The following is a 20831-nucleotide window of genomic DNA, read 5'->3' as shown; positions in this document are numbered from 1 at the left end:
TTGTTATGGCAACAAACACTAGATTCTATTAAAGGAAACATTTTGGATAGTTTTCACTTGGGTATTCATTTCCAGCATTTGAATTACTTTACCAACTGAATTTTATGTGCAGATTTTATTCTGCGTTTTCTTCCTTTGAAAAGGCTCCCCAAAAGAACTCCTGAAAAAGGGAAAAAAGAGCAGTTTTTATATGTGAGCATCCCTGCATTCTTTGTCACATCTTTCAATTCCAGCTCAAAGCCTGAATGAATTTCCTGCTCTTTGCTCCATGCCAGGTTTCTATGCTATTTGTATTACAAATCTGTAAAACAAACAAACAAAGGCACAACAGGGAAAGTCCAGGAGTATCAGTGGGGCTACTCTTATGAAGGCTGGTCCCAGCAGCCTAATCAAGGGCACAGTCCCATGATCAAAGAGAAGAAAACATTTAAAGCCCAAGCAATGTGGGGAGGCAGGAAGGGAAGCAGGGCAATGGCTGCAGGGATCACACGGAGCATTCCCAGCGACTCGCACAATACCGGGAGCAAAAGCAGCTTTATCCCTGTGAGCCTGTAAGGAAAAAGGCCAATGAACAGTAAAAGTAGCAGCACGGTAGGACACTGCAGCAGTGCTGACCCAGCAGAATAACAACTTTAATTTTATCAAGGTTAGCTAAGAGTTATTCCCAGTAACACCTAATTGCCCGTGAGGAAAAGTGATGAACATGCTGGCCTTATGCCCAGGCTCTAACTTCAGCCTAGCTCCAAGTGCCTATCTTGCCACCATCTAGGTGTGGGTGCACTCCACATCCTCAGGCCAAAGCTCTTCCACGCAAGAATTCCCCTGATCCTCCATGGGATGTGCCAGTCCCGAGGCTGAGCAACCTGGAGCCCATGAACACTTGGCCCTCTCCAACTGATGCATCCTGGTGTCTGTGTCACCTGGCAGCCCCGCTCCAGGGACTGCCCAAGGGTACATTATGTTCCTGTTATCTCAGCAGAATAAAACCATTCCTGGCCCTTTCCCTGTGATATTCCACCAGCTGCGCCAGCACAACTTTTGTTTGTGGCGATGGACAGAAAATAAAACCAGTAAACTGATCCGTGTTAAAAATAACCTTGTGAAATAAAAAAGACTTAATCCAGACCTGTTTACTGAAGGATTGATGCTTCCACTTTATCTTTGCAGGGCCAGACCCAGACTATCTCAGTGCAGAGACCTGTATTCAATTTCTCTGCTTGCTGACAACAATCCAACCCATCCATTTTGCCTCCCATGGGAGCGCCCCATCTACCAGGTGCAGCTCCCTGTCTCTCCTGGCAAAGCCTTTCCATTGCATGTCAAAGGTTCATTCACTCATTCAGCTACAGAGAACGACCATGCAACTTTAAGATTAATGGCTTAAAAATTCACATAGTGGTCACTGCTCCAAACACTTCTTAAATATTTGATACTAAGCCACTTTTCTTTCACCTAGAAAATCTGCTGTTAACATCTCTTCTCAGTGCTCAGTACTTCTTTAAGTACTCATTCCCTCAAAATTGGCCCCTGTATAAATTAATGCCACTGCAGGCCTACAAAGCACCCCCACAACTTCCCCACGCCCCTCCTCAAGCACGTTTTCCATTCACTGCTCCTATGATACCACTCCCACATGGACAGCCCCTTATCATATACAGCAAGTGGCCATTTGAATTAATTTGTCTTACCCACTCTGAAAAATTTGGCATCATAAGCGGTTCCTCTGACATTCTGCATTCAGTTTCTAGAATTCCTCACAGGTGGCATTTCCCATTACCCATCTAACTGCTACTCCCACTTCAGCAACAGACTAGAAGCCATACAATTTATCTGGGGGCTGAACCAAACCTATTGCTACTCTTGCCCCATCATCCTCACAACAGCAGCCTGCTTGTTTCTTAGCCCCACTTAATTATCCTTTCCAGCACAGTTAAAGAACTGCTTGCTCATAAAGTCCTTACTGAACTTCACTTCCAAAGTCATGCTGGAAAACCATGGCCAACACTGACATTAGAAAAACAAAAGCAAAAAAACCCCAACAAAATCCTAATCTGTTGATTCACCAGCAACCAGAGGAATTGGATCACGACTGTTTTAAGTCAAGCTAAAGCCCAAGCTGTTCCTGCAGACAGCGTTCCCACCTCCAACTCGACATTTACATGGCCACACGCTGATACAGATGAGGGAATCTGCTTGCTGAAAATCAACCCAAACAACAAAAAAAGCAGAATTTTCATTCGGAGCAGTTCCCTCCTATAACTCAACACACAGCCTCCCGAGCCCTACCGGCAGCAGAATGTGGCTGGGGTGAGGAGAAGTGCTGTCAGCAGCTGTGCACACGTGGATTGACTTAAAGCAAATGTGAGACTGCAACCTAAATGGGTCAAAGAGAAAAGTACACACTATCCCTGTGCTTCCTCCTGCTTTCCTGCAATTGCAATTCCCAGCCTGCTCCTCCCATATGAGCAAGCTTACACTGGAGCCTGACTTACTGCACTTCAAACAAATACAAACAGCTACCAGCTCTTTCTGTATTAGAATGCTTCAGGTTGCTTCAGATTAATTTTGGAAGAAAGCAAACATGGACCTTTTGATATCCAAAAGTTTAGTCAACAGAATTTTTTTTACTCGCAGAAGATTTGCAGCTGTTTCAAAGTTGAAACAGCTGGAAAGCTGCACTACTGGCAAGAACTGTGAGCACATGTATGATTAATGTAGCAAAATTCTTACCTGTTTGACATTAAGGAGTTGGAGAGAAAAATTTAAGATACCAAGAATTTTTAGGTAGTGCCTGGTAGCTTTTGGACATGAAAGTTTTTCTTCTGAAAGTACCACCAGTCAGGCCTTGCTTTAATCTTCCTCTGTATTATTTGGACAGCAATTTTATTTTTTTAAATTACATTTTAAATGAGAGTTATTCTTAGAGATTTTTCTGTGTCTACATACAAGTAAAGCTTTTTACCTACACTTACCAATTGTTACTCTTGTCACAACAAGAAATGGAATATTTCTGCTGTCACACAGCATTACTGCTGACCCAAGCACTGCCTTCAACCACCCAAAATCATTTCTCTATCACTGCAAGAAAAAAAAAGATATCCTTATGACGTAATCTGATGGTTTTCAAAATATTAGTTTTTTAAAGTTTTAAAAAACCTGCATTATTGGAATATATAACTTATTTCGTACTTTTACAAAGCAAAAAGCATTTAACTAAGAAGCAACTGCCATCAATCTACAGAGCTAGAAAAATTAATGAATACAGCACAATATAGGAAAAAGAATTCCACTGCCTATTGGTAAAAGCTACCAAAATCTTTAAACCAAAACAAAAATGAAGACTGAACACAAAAGGATCCACTGCTGCAATGGAAAACTTTACAGATGCAAACAGCATATAAATCAATGCGGTGTTATCTGCTCGCTGACAGCAAGTTCTCGTGCCTTCCCTGCAGATCTGGGCTCTCACCAGGCAGAGAAGAGTGAAACCTGACAGGAGCCATTTTTCAGTTTTGCAGACACCATGGAAGCAGACAGGAGCTGTGGGAGTCAAGATGCTCCACATGGATGAGGCGGATGCAGGAGCTGACGGGATTCCCTGGCCAGAACTGCCACTGAGGCCAAGGGACAGGGACAAGAGCAGAGGTAACTGAGTTACTGCAGCTGAACAATTGCCACCTCTCAGCTGCACTGCAGCAACTGTTAGATAAGGTCACACATATTAAGATTGTTTAAAAAAAAAGGACAAAAAACCCTCCTTCCTGTTTAATCCTCATTCCCAGCTATTAAAGCCAGTCCAGCCTTTCCCTTTTCCTGCCAAGAGGCCCTTGTATATCCCTGTGAACCTTCCCTACTTTTTCTTGTCCGCCTTTAATACTCACCCTCTATAATACATCTGAGAATTCACTTGTCCTTAGACATGTGCAGAACAATTTTCCTCCCCTGGAGTCCAGCCCTGCTTCTCTATTCTGTCAAAATATAACTGTTAGTGGTAAGTTATTTCCACTCTCCATCATCAGACAGCGCAGGCAGGAAGGACCTTGTGGACAGAGACTGATACCTACTCTGCTGTCAGCCCCTCCTTAAGGTTTCTGCTGCTTCCTCAGGACTGAAAAAGGCCTGTGAGCCCAAAACTACTTTGGGGCTCTGATTTTGGTGTGGGCTTTGGGGTTTTTTGGGGCTTTGGGGTTTTTGCTTTCTTTTCCTTCCCTTCTAGTTTTCCATGCAAATCTAACAAAGGGCACTCTGTCCCCATCCAGACCTTACTCAACTGGCAGTCAAAGATGGCACAGTTGTTTCAACAGTAAAAATGTCATAAATATCAACTAACTGGTAAATTTCTCAAACCATCTCAAAAACTGGGAAATGTGGTGAGAAAGCATCAAGGGAAAAATGATGCAGAGAGAAGCAGTTGAGGGGGTGAAGAAAAAGAGGGAGTTATTAAAGGTATCAAAGGGATGAGAGATAAAACATGATCTAAAAATGGAAGCAGAAAGGGAGAAGAATGGAAATCAAGCTGGGAGAGGAACAGAGCCATTACAAAAGAGAGAAAGATTGTGTTAGGTTAATACTTATTTAAGGTACTTTTATATGAAGCTGACGAGTGGTCAAATACTTCTTCCTTTATAGAGAAGGGATAAGAAAGCTGCCAGTGAGGTAAGACAGCATCAATCTTTATCTGGGTTGCAGCTGGAGAATTAAATCCTGCCCTTAGTTTGTCCGTGGCAGCCGAGTCCATCAGCTATAGATTCATGCAAGCAATGGGATTCTGCAGGGGCTGCTCTCCCTTACCACCCAAACCAGCCTACTTAGATCAAAGCTCCTGGTAATTACACCTGTGTAATTACTGCCCATAGACATGGGAGACATTATGGACAGGGCTTTAGCCTCAACTTTGCATTTCCTTCCTTTCTAAACTAAGCATAAATGAAGGTTGCCACAAATCTCAGCTAAACAATGTAGCGAACCAGTGATGCTATTTATCAAGTCAGTCTCTCGTGCTTATCTACTTCAGCCTGGAGTTGGAAGGAGATTTATGTTTGAAGAGAGGATGGCATGTATTTCAGAAACAGCCTTATATTTCTTTAAAGAGTAACATTTATGTAAGTCAGATGTACAGACTGTTCCAGTAAAGAATTAAAATTACAATGCCATGTATGTATTTCTAGAGCATCAACGTGGCCCTCTCAGAAAATATTTGGCATATTTGAGTAATATTTTATCTGTATGTCTGTGATCCCTTCCATTCGTATGAGACTTTCTTTTTACGTATGGGATGTCATCCATCAGCAAGTGTTTTGAGAGGAAGGAACTTGCACTGGGCTTTGTTCTCCTCCTCAGGAACTCTGATCATCCCAGAATTAAGGATGGAGAGCACTGCTAGGAGATGGGGGTGGTATGTGTAAAGACCCAGAGAATGAACTTGCAGCCTTCACTGAATTATCAAACATGATTCGTTAAGAGAAGAGCAGAGGATCAGTAGAGATCTGGAAGACGATGAAAGTTTAAGTCAAAATAGATATAAATAGGAGTTCATGCCTAAGGAATAATAACATGAAATTAAAGGAAAATTTAAGAACTATGTTAACAGGACCATACAACAAAACTCACTGGACCTCATAATAGTTTCCCAAGAGAACCTGTGGAAACTCCCACTGCTTGGAACATGAATCCAGGATGGGCAGAACTCAAGAAAGATGCATTATATGGAGTGATCCTGTGTAAGAAAAATGGGCTAAGATGATTTACTAGGTTAAAGGGAGTTCCTATTCTTTTGCAAAACTGTGATCTTAAGAAAGAGGCTGAGTGTACAGAACAGGGGAAAAAATCCCAGCAAGCCTTTCCTCCCCCAAGAGCCACCTCTGCTGACTGGGTACAACAGCCTTCAGCATCCTCAGTCTGGCAGCAGAACAGACCCAGCATCAGTCAGACAGATCAGCCTGACCTGTACAACAAACTCCCACCTACTCAAGTTCCTCCCTTCATTTATTTCCATAGTCACCACTCCATTCTAGTTTTCCTAAATTAAATTTTGTATTAACAGCACATCCCAACAAAAAAACAAAAACCAAAAAAAAAGCCAAAAACTCCACAAATGAAAAAACCTCAACAACAAAACCAAGAAACAAACACAACACAACAAAAAAAACCCTACCACACCCCTCAACACTGGTTCATGAAATGAAGTCTGAGAAATTTTGTCCATAACCAGCTCTTTAGGTATCAACTTCCTTTGCTCTTCTACACAATCCAGTTGCCTCCAGTGTGCCAGTCCTTAGTAGTCAGAGAAAATTTTAGGCAAGTACAATTACATTTTTCTGTTCTTTATGGGCTGAACCTCAAAGATCAATTACAACAGGGTTTTTTCTGTGCAGTATGACTCCAAGATAGGATGTGAGATCATCCATTAAACATACGTATCCAAGACTAGATGCATTATTAATTCATTTTCCTCTAGGTAATATGGTATGGTGAAAAATAGCTACCAGAGAACATACTGACTAAAGACTTAAACAGAAATCAGTGGATTTACGTGATGATTGCTCTGCAGCAACCTAAAGGATCTCATTAAAGGAGACATGGATTCTTCTCCCCTGATACTGTCACTGCTCTTACAGAGCAGACACTGATGTTCAACACAACAAAGAGTATTGATTGCAACATACCCCAGAAATAGTCCTGAGACCAGTTGAGAGAATGATCTATCTGAATTTAATATTGCCCAAGTCTGACTCCAGACAGGTCTCAATTTCATAGCATTTTTCTGATTAGTGACAGTGTTTGGAAAAATCTTCTACTTTTTTTTATCTTTTTAAATAAGCTGACTATAAAACACTACCTGCCTCTGAGCTTCAATCAGCCAGATGCCGTAAACATCGAAATGAGGTTTTTTATTTTGACTTGGTGGAGCTGCAATCAAGGAAGCTGCCCTAAGGAATCACATAACATCAGCATCATCTTGAATCTAACAAACATATTGCTTCAGTAGAGTCCATGGGTAAGTTCTATTTACTGACCTTTTTCTAAGACCCACAAAAATAAACAAACACTTCAATCAACTGCCTGCCTCAGACCTGTTTATGCTACAAGCAGCTCCTCACTGAAGGCCTCAGAAGTTCTACTGCTACATTAATCAAACTCAAGGACCATGTTTTCCCTCTGAAAAGCAATTATAATCTGGCCCGTCCTACCTTTTGTATTTTACTCGAGTGTTAGGAAAAGCAGACAGGCTGATGCAATTCTGCCTTGCTTTGTGCAGGATAAACTCACCTCCATGGATCCACAGCCCCAGCAGCTGGACAGCAACAGGACACACCAGAGTGCACATTTTGTATGGTCCAATGCCCCCACTGCACTGGCAAGAAGCATAGGTGCTGTTTGTTTAGTCCAGCTTTAATTATCATAAGCACTCAACTCCTATGGAGAGCCAGGCCCTTATACATGGGAAGCTGAACTTGGCACAACCAAACACTTCTGAGGGCCCCATATCAGCTGTGGCTTTACCCTGTGGTAACAGTGCCTGTCATTGTTTTGAAATCACAGCACTCAAACTTCAACAACATCTCGTTGGAAGTGGCTGTTATTATTTTGTCTCTCTTTTATGCTTTCTACACACTAAATCAAGAATGGATATCAGACATAAGGATGACTCCCAGGCACTCAGCAATAGGACAAGGGGGCACGGGCTCAAGCTCTGCCAGGGGAAATTGAAGTTGGAGATGAGAAAAAACTTCTTTGCAGAGAGTGTGCTCAGGCATTGGAATGGGCTGCCCAGAGAGGGGGTGGATTCCCCATCCCTGGAGGTTTTTAAACTGAGATTGGCCGTGGCACTGAGTGCCATGATCTGGTAAAGGGAGTGGAGTTGGACCAAGGGTTGGACTTGATGATCTCGGAGGTCTTTTCCAACCCAGTCGATTCTGTGATTCTGTGATCTTTCTTGGCTTAATGGTGAGCAAGTGTGGCTGAGGGAGATGGAAAACCACACACGATTCCCCACACTGACCCACAGAGGCAGGTGGCAGCCCTGGACTCCTGCTGAGCAATGCAGAGGAACAAACCTCTCCAAATGCACCCTTTGGAAATTCTGATTTTTGCTTCCCTGTCGCTGCTTACACCCCCTTATACTCCTCTCTATCTTCTGTTGAAGTTTTCTTAGGATATTAAATTTTGTATTTAATATTCAGTGTCACTGTAATTCCACAGCTTGGCTTCGCTGGCAGGACAAATCAGTGTTTCAGAAATCCAGAACAACCTCAAAGCTTGCTTTCTGTCTATGTCAAAGACCTTGATCAACATCAAGCTTCCTTTCCTTCTTAAAGCTGGAATCAAACACTGCAATGATCTTGGAATGAAATTTGTTGTACGTTTCAGATCAAAAAATAAAAAGCAAAGCTGGGGGAAACAAAACGACCTGCACATGCAGTAGGAAAACTCTCTGTATAGTCAAAGGCAAAAGGAGCATCTGAGCACCACTGTAATCCTGCAAAATGAACATTATTTCTATTCCCAGTTCCCCCAGATCTGAAACAGGGTGCAAACTACCCTCGAGGAGACCTTCTGCCATAAATGTGTGGTGGGCTTACCATGGATTGAGAACACAAAAGAGACAGAAGTATGTTTATGATCCACAGCATGTCTAACAACTTTATTTTGACCAAGGCTAGGGATACCCATTTGCTCTCAAGAAAGAAGCTGGCAGCAAGCAAGAGTTAACTTTTAGAATAGGGCCAGCTGGAATAACACAGACCACTCAGACAACAAACGTCACCTCACAAGCACCCTGGATTTGTTCCAAAAATCACTTGAAAAGTGGTATTCTTTCTTGACACGCTCAAGGACTGATTCAACTTGCACCAGAAGCAGTACTCTTTTTTTCTACTGCATGTCAGGAACCATAGTTTCTAAATCTACTTTGAGATGGCTTTGAACAGTCTCAAGATACACATTTTCCCACAGTATCACTAAGCAACCTTGTAAATTAATTTCCTTGTACTTAAGCTTAAAAACAAAGATTTCACACAGCTAAATATTTCAGATTATTTCCCCAACTCCCACCTTCCAAAAAGAAGAACCCATTAGATATAGAAATGTTTTCTAAGGTGAAAAGGGACTGCATTTGTGAAGTTATTCACCCACATTAGTACTGCTATGAAATAATTTACAAGATTTCCACTGACATTCAGTAATTTTATTTCTAGCTATTTCCCTGTGCTCACAGAGCTTCCATGGCCAGGGAAGTAAGCAAATATAACACCTGCTTGGATTTGGCAATCTGCATGGGGCTCAAATAATAAGGCAACCCCTCTAAAATCTCCCTCATTTCCAGTTGCTGATTTGCTGACAATAGGAAGACAGCTTCAATCTCACCTTGGAAAATGAAGATGAATTTGGATTGGCAAATACTGAGGATTCAGCTCACATTTAAAATGGAAGCTGGTAGTTAGAGAAGAGTGAATGATAAATTAAGAGCTATTAAGCGATTTACTGCTTTATCATGTAAAGTCTGTTTTGCTCTCTTCACTCCAAAGCAAATGCAGGGTAAGAAGCCAGGGAGAACACACAAAACCCTCAGCCTGAGGATTGGATCCAACTGGACAATGTGGGGCTGCACTTTTTATCATTTTTATTTCTGTACAAGTATTTTCCTAATCTTTCTGTGATTAGAAGAAATCTACTTTTTTCTTTTGCAACAACTCAGGTAAAATGTCAGAGGATGAAGTTGCCAGAGATAGTTCAAAGGGGAAATCCAACATCCCCCACCCATCCCACCACCACCCCTTGCACCAGCTCCCAGTGCTCTTCAGACTTTGTTTTGAGACAGAAACCAAGGAAAAAAGACCAAGCAATCAGTTTTCTACAGGCACTGGCCAGAGCAAGAAAGAGAAGTGAGACAAACCCTGGCAAGAAGTGCAGCCACAAGCCTTGAGAGCAGCTCATCAGTAACACACGACTTTTATGCTTTGTCAAGGATGGTGTTATGGGTTTGGCCAGATGGGCCTAAATTTAGGTTTTAAAAGTTCAGCTAGGCCTGGGAATTGTCAGCTGACTTGAGCTGGGCTGAGCTAGCTAACAGCTGACTTCTTCTAGCCAATAATATTGTATTCCATATCATATTGCATCATCTCAAAAGGGGTAAGAGCTGGTGTGGGAGTGGCTTTGTCAGTTGCTTCACAGCTGTGGTCCCAGCAAGACACTCTGCCATCCCAGGAGGGATGGGGAGGCCCAAGCCCAGAGCACCGGCTCACCATCATGTTATCTTAGGGAAGTAAAATCATAGAATGGTTTGGGTTGGGAGAGACCTTAAAGACAATCTAGTTCCAACTCCCCTGCCATGGGCAGAACACCTTCCACTAAACCAGATTGCTCGAAGCTCCATCCAGCCTGGCCTTGAACATTTCCAGGGCATGGGGCATCCACAGCTTCTTTGGGCAACTTGTGTCAGTGCCTCACCATCCTCACAGTACAGAACTTCTTCCTAATATCTAATCTAAACTTGACCTCTTCCCTCTCATCCTTTCACGACATGCTCTTGTAAGAAGCCCCTCTCCTTCTTTCCAGCCCCTTTTGGGCCTGGAAGGTTCTATTACATCCCCCCAGAGCCTTCACTCCTCCAGGCTGAACAACCACAGCTCTCGCAGCCTGTCTCCACAGCAGTTGCTCCAGCCCTCCGAGTATCTTCATGCCCTTTTCTGGGCTTGCTCCAACAGCTCCATGTCCTTCTCTACTACAGAGATGCTACAGAGTTTGAAAGCAGAAGTTTACAGCTGTCCCTGTCCTCCCTCAAAACACACAGTATATGTACTCCATGAGCAAAGGCATCTATCTCCCAACCTGATTTAGAAAGTGTCTTTTCCCATGTAAAAGGATTTCTATGCATCTGCCTAAGCTTACATGTGTGCATATATATATACAGATGTGCCCAAAGGAACCAGAAACGCATCAGCTGGCTCTGCCAAACTCTGGAAATCAAGTACCAGGATTACTTCTAAGAATGACCGCCCAAGCTTTAGCACTCATGCTACCCCGTAAGAGTGTGGCTGGAAACTCTGCATTGTTTATGTTTCCCTTTTAGACAACATAATGTGATGCTTTCTAAAAAGTACGGAGATTAAAGATGGCCACGTCTTATCCAGCAATTTTGCAAGGGCAGGAAACAAGCGAATTCAGGTTCCCTGTACTATGCACTGTTACCAAAAAAACCCCAAGCCTCAGACCTGACCTAATGACCACTGTCTGCAGAGCAACCCATTCTCCAAAATTCATCCTAAATGGACGGACTACAAAGCAAAGTAGTAAACTCATGATTCCTACCATAAAAATTCACAGAATGTTTCCCCTCAATAATGATTTATATGAGCAATCAAATAGTATAACCAAGGTCCAATGGAAATATTTGCATATATTCTCCCTGATGCATGACAGCCACACAGGATAGTGTGTGTGTGTAATTCCTGTATATCCAAAGTGGTTCTATGAGCCCAGCTCTGTGTATAACCCTGGAAACTGGAACTATGATCCTAAACCACTTTCTTAATATTATGTTTTTCATAATATACCACCCAAAAGTACCACTAATCAACTGTGTAGTATTAGGGCACATAAAGGAAGAATGTTCAGCTTTCTTTTGAAAATCCTGTTCCTAATTGATTGTATTAAAAATCATTTATATGCTCATTAGCATAATATGAGTTCTTAGACAGCCACACATTTAAATATAATTAGCCACTTGTTTTGTTGCATTCAGTGCTAATCTTACTTTGAAGAAAGATCCGTGTTTGATTTTGCTATTGTTCAAACTTAAGAGAAGCCTTTTTGGGTTGAAAACGCAGGAATCCTCTGAACTGACTTGAAACACCTAAACAATCAATTACCCTTCCACTTAATTTATGCTGTGTTTGTTTGGGACAGCTTTGCTGTAACAGCATGAAGGCTTCACATCCTGGTGATTAAAGCCACCTTCTAGGTACATATTTGAGGTCCCAGATAATAATGACAACCAAACATGGCTCTCACTGACATTCAGGGCAGGTCTATACAGCATGGATCAAAAAAAGGTTCAAACTCAACTTCTTGCCACACTGGGTTTCAGGAGACAACACTGTACTTCTCTCTCAATTTTTTTTTTGTGTCATTTGCTTATAATTTCTATTGGAAAACAAATTTAAAAGAAAAATCTCCATGTAGGAAGTAATTACATTCATTTTTCAAGTGTTTTTCAAGTGTTACATTTTCAATGTAGGAAATTACACCTAAAATTACAGCAATAATGCCTGCAGGAGGGGTATGCATTTGAGAACTCTTCCCCCCTCCTCCAATTACTTAAACTTCCTTCATTTCTATCTGCGTGGTTGGCAGTACTAAGGTTTAATCTAAGCAGACTAGTACTTAGCTGTCTTTAAGATTCAAAACGATTCAATTATTTGAGTACACAGAGAGAGGAAAAATCTTCATCTAAAGGAAGAGCTTGGAACTTTAAACTCATGATTTCCCATCCCACAGTTTATCCATAAACAACCAGGTCTGCAAAACCTTTGCAAAAAAGGAACTTTCTTTACAACTCTTATTACTTTACAACTGTTGAGAAAAAAAAACAAAAAAACACTTCATTTTATATGTATGAGCTAGAGCTTTCTTCTAAGATGAAAAGCATTACATTTATTGAAGACACTGAAAAGAAACTGTGCATTAAGAGCCTGGATTTCTTTATTTAAAGAGCGTCCTTCCAGAGCGTGCTGGATTTCTTGCCCTTCAAAACTTGCAAGGTTAAATTAAAGGATGTTCATGAAACAGGCTATGTCCAGCTTATGAAGAGACATCACTTTCCCACCATTCACCTTTGCTAATTTAATGCAAGCCGTCATAAACTCAGCACCTAAGACAGACTCACTGAGGCCACAGCCCAGATATGGTCCCATAGACCCAGCATCTAAAGCTCTTGAATAATCCCATATACCATTTTCACATCAAGAGATGGTCATAAACTAAAAATCCACTTTAAGCAGATAGCAGAAGAGCAAACCCACTCCTCCTATGAAAATACAGTTGAAATGGCAATGGCAGAATTAAACTTATTTTCCAGAAGTGTTTTCAGCAGTGTGTAACAGCACCACCTGGTGATTGTAGCTGGGCAGTATTCTGAAGATATCCACTAAGTTAAGGCATAGCAATCAGCATAGAAAAACAGATTTTAATTCTGGTTGTGTGCAATTCGGCATTTTTTTTCATTAAAAATACATTAAATTTGAACCAGCAAATAGTAACATTATGTGATTTTGTTAAAAAACAAACTCCTCAGAGCTGGCATCTGTCAACTTCTACTGGTAAGCAACAAAAGCTTTTGACATAGAAACAGCCACTTTAATAAAATGCAGTAATTGGTTCAAATGTTTTAATGTACTAGGTTAATGAACTGATTGTTTAAAGGTTTGCTTTGTAGTTCATACAGAGGGAAAGGCCACCTCAGAACCAGAAACACTCAAGCCTCAGTTACTAAAATACAAAAAAAAAAATCAAACTGGATGTCATGTATGCTGTATATCCTGAACTGATTAACATATAAACAGAATTAGCATTTGGGATCTAAAATGCATGAAGAATTTTACTGCTGCTCCATCGAAGCACCGCAGAACATCTAATACACATTGCTGGAAAAATCCTTAGGGATCCTGAAATGAAAATGTACTCCCTAAAGATGTTGCGAGCGACAAGAATTCTATTAGAGTTGAGCATTTCTTCCTCATCACTCCTTTTTAAGTTGCGACTAAATTAGCACAGGCTGCGCACTCCGGGGCGTGTGCTGGGAGGAGGGAGGGGGAGAAAACGGAAGATATCAAGGCCTGAGGCACTTCAAGCGGAGAGCATCCATCTGCCAGCAGCAGTCAATGAACAGAACATTTCTAAAATTTCTTCCCACTCACTGTAAGTCAAGCCAAAAGAACAGAAAACACCTTCCTTCACTGTGACTCTGCAGGACTGAGCGTAACAGGACAGTGGGCTATAAATAAATGTTAAAAAAAAAATAAGGAAAAAAGAAAAAGAGAGAGAAGCTTGCTACGTAGTCCTGCGTTCAGCCTCTCCTGTTACAAAGCTGGTTTAAGAGGCTCCTGCTCATCTCTACCTCATCCATTCCCTCCCCCACTCTGGGGTGGCATGTAGAGGAGGGAAATGATCAAAGGAAAATAGGAAAAGAGAAAAAAAAGGATTGTTTCTTTTATTTTTTTTAATTTTGCTTGTGAAATCCAGATCTTTTCATTGTACCAGTAAACAGATGCATTGCCCAAGCCAAGGCCCAGCATATTTGGATGAAGGGAATGGGAAAGAACAGTTGAGGGATGGGAAAGGCTGGGATCAAACTGGCTTTGCTGTTAAGAGAGGCTTATCATGGAACTGGACTCCAGGGCTGCAGCTCTTTGAGATAAACGATTCTGGCCGCAATACCACTCAGAGGAATTCCTGACCCTTTACACATCTCCCTCCTACCCACGTACCACAGCACAGCCCTTCGGGCTGGCACAGCAACCCCTGGGAGGGCAGCAAATCCCAGGACTCCAACCACCCAGTTCAAAGATAACTTGCTTCCATGCACAGAGTTGTTGTTCAGGCTGGGACCAGCGTTTGGTTCTGAGGTTTTTGGTGGTTTCTTTTCTTTGACGAGGGTTGATATAGGTCAGTCTGCTGATAAATTTGCTGGTGTGGCTGTACTAGACACAGCACCCGTGCACTGAACACACATTTCACAGAATCATAGAATCACAGAATTACAGAGTCGATTGGGTTGGAAAAGACCTACAAGATCATCAAGTCCAACCCTTGGTGCAACTCCAGTCCCTTTACCAGATCGGCACTCAGTGCCACGTCCAGTCTCAGCGGAAAAACCTCCCGGGATAGGGAATTCACCACATCTCTGGGCAGGCCATTCCGCTGCCTGATTACTCTCTCTGGAAAGAATTTTTTTCTAATATCCAACTTAAATTTCTCCTGGCAGAGCTTGAGTCCATGCCCCCTTGTCCTATTGCTGAGTGCCTGGGAGAAGAGACCAACTCCCACCTGGCTAGAACTTCCCTTCAGGTAGTTACAGAAAGTGATGAGGTCACCTCATCACTCATCAGCTATTTCATAGTTGTACTGAACCCTTAAGTTTCTATTTGTATGTAACACATTTGGGTATTCCACCAGAGCACTCCATTTGCCTGGGAAATGCTCCTGCAGAAAAGCCATTGAGCAGGAGCCAGTCTTAGCCTGAGTGACCTGTGAAGAGCACGTGCAATGGCTGTGCCTGTCCATCAGGGAGGACATCTCACACAACCGAGAAGGAAACAAGGGCAATCAAAGCCACACATGCATTTCTGCACGAGGGGCAGTCCCGTGGTGGAAAGGAGAGCACTCTGGACTCTGAATCCCAAGGACCTGAGTTCAAGTCTCAGTGGGACCGTCCCCTGGCAGTTAAAGCCTCCCTGCCATCCCATCCCGTCACATCTCGGATGCTCAGCAGGGTCAGCCCTGGTCAGTACCGGGTGCTGTGACAGTCCCGAGGACTTCCCTGTCACTGTCCAAGCTCGCTCGGCTGTGGCAGACGGACCTGAGGACTGAAACGGTGGGGCCAGCTCTGCGCACGTTGAGCCTCACCTGAAAAATCCACTGTGCAGGCTGGAAGGGCACACCCACGTGGGGAGAGCCATTCCCACATGTTCGCTTGCAAAGTTTGGCCATACACACTTCTGCACGAGGAATGAGGTGTCAAGTGCTGTGGAGAAGCATCAGCACAATCACTGCTCTGCAGTGCTCCCTTGGCCACCGCTGGGTACCTGTGACAAATACCGTGGTGCTACAGCCCTACAACAAGAATACAACGTGCCTGCACATCCTTTCACAGACACACTTTGGCTGACGCCACTTGTGTCCCACACCAGCAGATCCATGCTCGTTTTCCAAGGCCAGCCATGATGAGATGAAAGCAGCTTGGGATCACAACTAACTTGTGTCCTGCTGCAAAGTGGAGGTGAATCGAGAACAAAGGTGTCTGCAAGAATAGAAGCAAATAAATCGCAGTCTCCTGATAAAAACAGTGTCCACAGGCACTGAAATTTTTTCTGTTGTTATATCTGCAGAAGGTCCAGAACTTTAGTGCTGTAGCCATTATTTCAGAAAAGCCATCTTCCAGCAAAAAGCAACAGCCACACAAGCAAATCACACTTGCAGACCCTTGGCCTTAGGGAATGCTCCCCTGCACTGTCACATCACTCTCCAATTTATTTCATAGAGCAAAACAAGAAGGCACTTTCAACATATGAAAAGGAACTCGGCACTATCAAAGAACACAGCCTGAAAAAACAACAACAACATTCTCCCTCTCAGGTTTTGAGCCACAGTGCCTACAAAATGATAAAAAACACTTCAAAACTCTCACATTTCAATGCTTAGAAGACAGTCCTTTGCCATATAAGCAACATAAATGTTTGTCATTATCAAAAAAGAGACCAGCAGTTACATGGAACTCAAAGTTATGTTACCTGGAGTATATTTAAGCCTGTCTAACAAGATTCCAAAGCTAAGATGATTTAATTCAGATGCTTGTTAGAAGAGGCAAGATTTCTAGCACTGAAACTTACAGACATCACTAGAGGGGGAGGAAGGTGGAGAGAGGCAGTTGCATTTTTTCTGTCACACTGTACAAAGAAGGAGGATAGACCTATTAATATCCAAGTTCAGCTCCTTGTGAATGGTACTATAAAAAGCAAATGTTTTAAAAAACATTAGCCCACAAGGTAAACTGTATTTAAGTAAATGATTGCTCTCAAGAGAAATGACAGTTTCCAATTACCTACACAGGCCTGTAGGGAGATAAATCTCCATCAGTGAATTCCACAAACATGATATATATCATCCTACTCTGTGTCACATAGAAATTGTCAAAGTTCACGGGGAGAAATTTTGAGATACAAAGGCCAAAACTTTAATATCCAGGCAAGAAATTTTACAAGTGTGCAGAATTTGAGAGGGCATTTCTTCTTTTGTTTGACAAAACGAAGCAGAGATTTGTCCTTCCCTGGCACAGGAGTTCTCTTGCCCACAGCCAGCTATAAACCAAGAGACAGAGCAGAGACAGGAGAGGAGACAGAGCAAAAGAATCATGAAAGACTCCTTTAACTCCACAGTCACAAACAGGCCAATTCAAGGAGGCTGAACATACAAATATTTTGTTATTAGTTTAGAGAACACAAGTCGTGTTAACTCATTTGATTAAGACTGCAATTTTTTTTTCAACTTCAAAGACAATCTTCAAAATGAAAAGAAATAGTAAAAACAGAGACAGCCCTCAGTCACAGGACAATCTCTCTACATACTCATACACATACAGACTGAATCAACACCTCCAAGGAATTCTAGAAATGTCTTTTGTAATTTTTCCCTTTTCTAGCTAAGCAAACATAGGAACAGAGTGAGAAAAACCAGCAAAGCTTGACTCACATATTTCAACCCAGTGGAACACTGTGCTCAAAGTTTTAAGTTGTCAATCAGTTTCTGGACAAAATCCTACCATTATATTATCCTCAGTAGACCCTCTGCTCTTTATTTGAAGGATCCCAGATCATCTTCTTTAGAAAAGGAATATATTGCATTAAAGGAGACATGGGTTGTTTTCCATTACACTGCCCCTGTAAGGATAAGCAGCACATCAAAAGCATCTCCATGACAGGTACTTTATTCATCATTCCCCTGCAAAATACAAAGATGGCCAAAACAATGAAAATTTTCAAATTTCAACTCAAGCAGGAACTAATTAATTCCTGTACAACCAAAAGGTTGTCCCAGATCAGCTGATGAACTCAAATGGTCTTTCAACAAAGGTAACTGGAGATGATGAGCATGGGATGTCATTGGCCATTTGAGAAAGAAGAGATTCTTCATGGGCTGAAGGGGAAGCTGGAGTGCCAGAAGGATCCAACCCTCTGAATCAAACTCCATGGCTTCCCAAGAGCGACTGGGAAACAGGCAGGGAAATACAGTCTTCTGGTTTATCCAAATTCTTGGAGTAACTTATGTTGGCTAAAGAGTAGGTTTTCTGCCTCTGAGGTTTTCTGTTTGTTTTCCTGAAGTGTCTGCCTGTCTCTTCAAGTCTTTGCTGATTAGTGCAGTTGCCTGCAAACCCTGGAATCTGAAGCTCTGAGAAAGGTCTGTTACATATGGAGATACCCTAAAGGTTCAGCCACTCGGCACTCCCACGTGAGCTGTGGCTTGTGCTGCTGAGACACCAGAGCCTGTATTGAAGCAGGAGAGCCCACACCTACTGACACCCAAACAAGCCTCAGAAGCACAGGGGGACAGCAAGCTGGAACCCCAACACAACAGCCTGGTAACACCAGGAAAGCTCCCTGTTGTTACGTGGTAAGTAGCAGCAATCACAAATGTGGACAGGCGAACAGGATGGGAAAACAACACTCCTTTAAAAATTCTTTGATGGAGAAGTTAAGGCACCAAAGATTCCAGGTCACAACTTTTCTGTTTTCCTGGCTCTGGAGCATGTTCTGATCAGAGAGGAAGATCAATGAAAGTCAAGAGACACTTATTCAAGAAATAAACATGTGAGTGTTGTGGCTAGGACACATCCATGTTTTAGCAGATGCCGGAGAGGGTGGATCTACAAGACAAGAGGAAGGAAAGCTGTGAGTGGCCTCAGTGGGAAGAAGCTTGAACTCATTAACATTCAAAAGGACAGAGCAGTTGGATGCAATTCATAGTTCAGTTTTGGCCATGTTAAGTCTATGTCAACATGGAGATCCACAAATGCAGAGGGATTCAGCAGACACCAAAGTCCACAATTCATCACCCTTATCTTCAGAGATGAGTGGCTGAGCTTAGTCAATACAGACTTCCTTTCAGTGCATGAAGAGAAACAGACGATTCAGAGAATGAGTCATTTGACTTCCTTTCAGATTAAATTAATCACACCCTAAATCTGGTTGTCTCTGTGCAGACTCTGAAAGGAGTTGCAAATTAAGAGCTCACATAGACATCTAAATTTTTGCCACTCTATCTACCCAGCCATGATATGGAACTAGATGGAAGAAGGACATTGAGAATGAAAAAGTTCACCAAAGGAAATGGTTGTACTTGAAACAAAAACAACCACCAAACTAAATCAACAGCAACAAAAAATCCACTGACCAACAAAACAAAACAAAACACACCAACACATGAAAAACATGCAATATAATCCCAAATGAAAAGGAGAAGATGTTCCTTATCCTCCTTCAGGGAGAGATGGGCAAAGTTAACACATGACATGTGAAGATGAAGGAAATGGATGAGACAGAAGTTGTTAGTGATAATAGAGGACTCATAAGGGACAAGGCAGTAGACACTTCAGAGAGAGTAAAACTGAAGCAATGGTCTGAGTAGAAGAGGAAGTCTTTCAATGCCTTAGTGAGTAAAGCAGTTTAGGAGGATGGGAGACAAAACCAGAAAATGAGAACTTTAGGCAATGTTAGTTCAAGCAATGATTAGTATAAAAGACAACAAGAGAAAACTCAATATGGTGTTAATGAAGGCAGAGATGAGAGGATTAGGATTAGCCTCTGTCCCAATAGAAACGAAAGCAAGAAGGATGAGGAACATGGCATAGATTAGACTAGAGATTTCATTACTGAAATCAAAACCAGGGATGGGAATTGATACAGGAGGAAGAGTCAAAGAAAAAACTGCATCCAACAAAGGAAACAACCTGAAAGGTTTCAAAGCCTATGCACAGCTGCAAAACTACAAACTCACTGGGGAGCAGATACATGGTGGAAAGCTCACATGACTGGAACCATGAGATGGATACATGGTGGAACAGCTCACATGACTGGGGTCAGGAGATGGATGGTTACAGCCTCCACAAGGACAGACAGGAAAGGTGACAGGGACTCATTCTACCCAAAGGAACTGCCTGAATGCATGAGGATCTCCTGAAAACCAAGTGAAAGGCAAATGAAGAGTTAATGGGTCTGGATGAGAAGCAAGGCCAAAGGAAACACCTGTCATAGACCATCTGATCTTGAAAATAAAGCCCAGCATCTCCTGTAAGGGAACCATAGTGGGGCACAGACAACCCAGTGGACTTCCAGGGCATGTCAGAACAGGTAAAGCAGGAGAAGCATTGTGATACACCTACCCATTCCCTAGAAAGGAAGAAGTTGTAGAGAATGTGAAGTCTGATGGCAGGTTTGGTTGCAGCAACCATGAAATAAGCAAGATCTTGAGGTGTCACTTAAGAGTTGGACACGAGGATCCTTGCGGGTCCTTTTCACCTGAGACTATTCTGTGATTCTGTGAGCGTGAGGAAGATGGGCAGCATAGTTACAACCCTGGATTTCAAAGGGAAGGCTTCAGTTTGTTCAGAGAAGAGGTACTTCTTGAGGTACTGCTGGGAAGGCCAAGCAGGCCAGAAGGACTGGTCAGTCTAAGTCTCCCCAAAGCACAAGACATCCATACTGATGTGCAGGATGTTGAGCAGACAGGGTATCTGGCAGCTTGCCTTCACAGCAGTCCATGAGTCTCCTTGGTGTTCTGTTGCAGTGTTTGTTTTCAGGTCTTTATGCAAGTTCAGAGGAAATGAAGCGTTATCCACAGCAGAGAAAAACTCAACAAAGATTCACTTAAAAAAAGCGCCACACACAAGTTAATTAGACTGGATGGGATACATCTGAAGATGCCACAGGAGCTGTGAAAGAGCCATCTCTGCCATCTTTTACAAGCTGCAGGACTTGGGAGAGGTTCTCTCTGACTCGAAGGCAGCAAACATCAGGCTTCTCTTCCAAAGGGAAAAGTTGGACTCTAGAGGCAAATCAGCC

General features: G+C 42.5%; 1 protein-coding gene across 2 annotated transcripts in view; it reads right to left on the bottom strand.

Moving 5' to 3' along the window:
* BRF1 (BRF1 general transcription factor IIIB subunit) overlaps positions 1–20831 on the bottom strand; it is a 179603-nt gene that overhangs the window by 137545 nt on the left and 21227 nt on the right. The window contains exon 1 of one of the 2 annotated variants that reach the window (XM_071557366.1): positions 2287–2334. The exons of the other annotated variant lie outside the window; for it this stretch is intronic. The gene's annotated coding sequence lies outside the window, so the exon portion shown is untranslated. Of the gene's footprint in view, positions 1–2286; positions 2335–20831 lie in introns of those variants that run through there. 2 annotated transcript variants of the gene reach the window in all.

Source organism: Pithys albifrons, chromosome 6, assembly GCF_047495875.1.
Source record: "Pithys albifrons albifrons isolate INPA30051 chromosome 6, PitAlb_v1, whole genome shotgun sequence".
NCBI lineage: Eukaryota > Metazoa > Chordata > Aves > Passeriformes > Thamnophilidae > Pithys > Pithys albifrons.
This window is presented reverse-complemented; position numbering and strand designations above follow the sequence as displayed.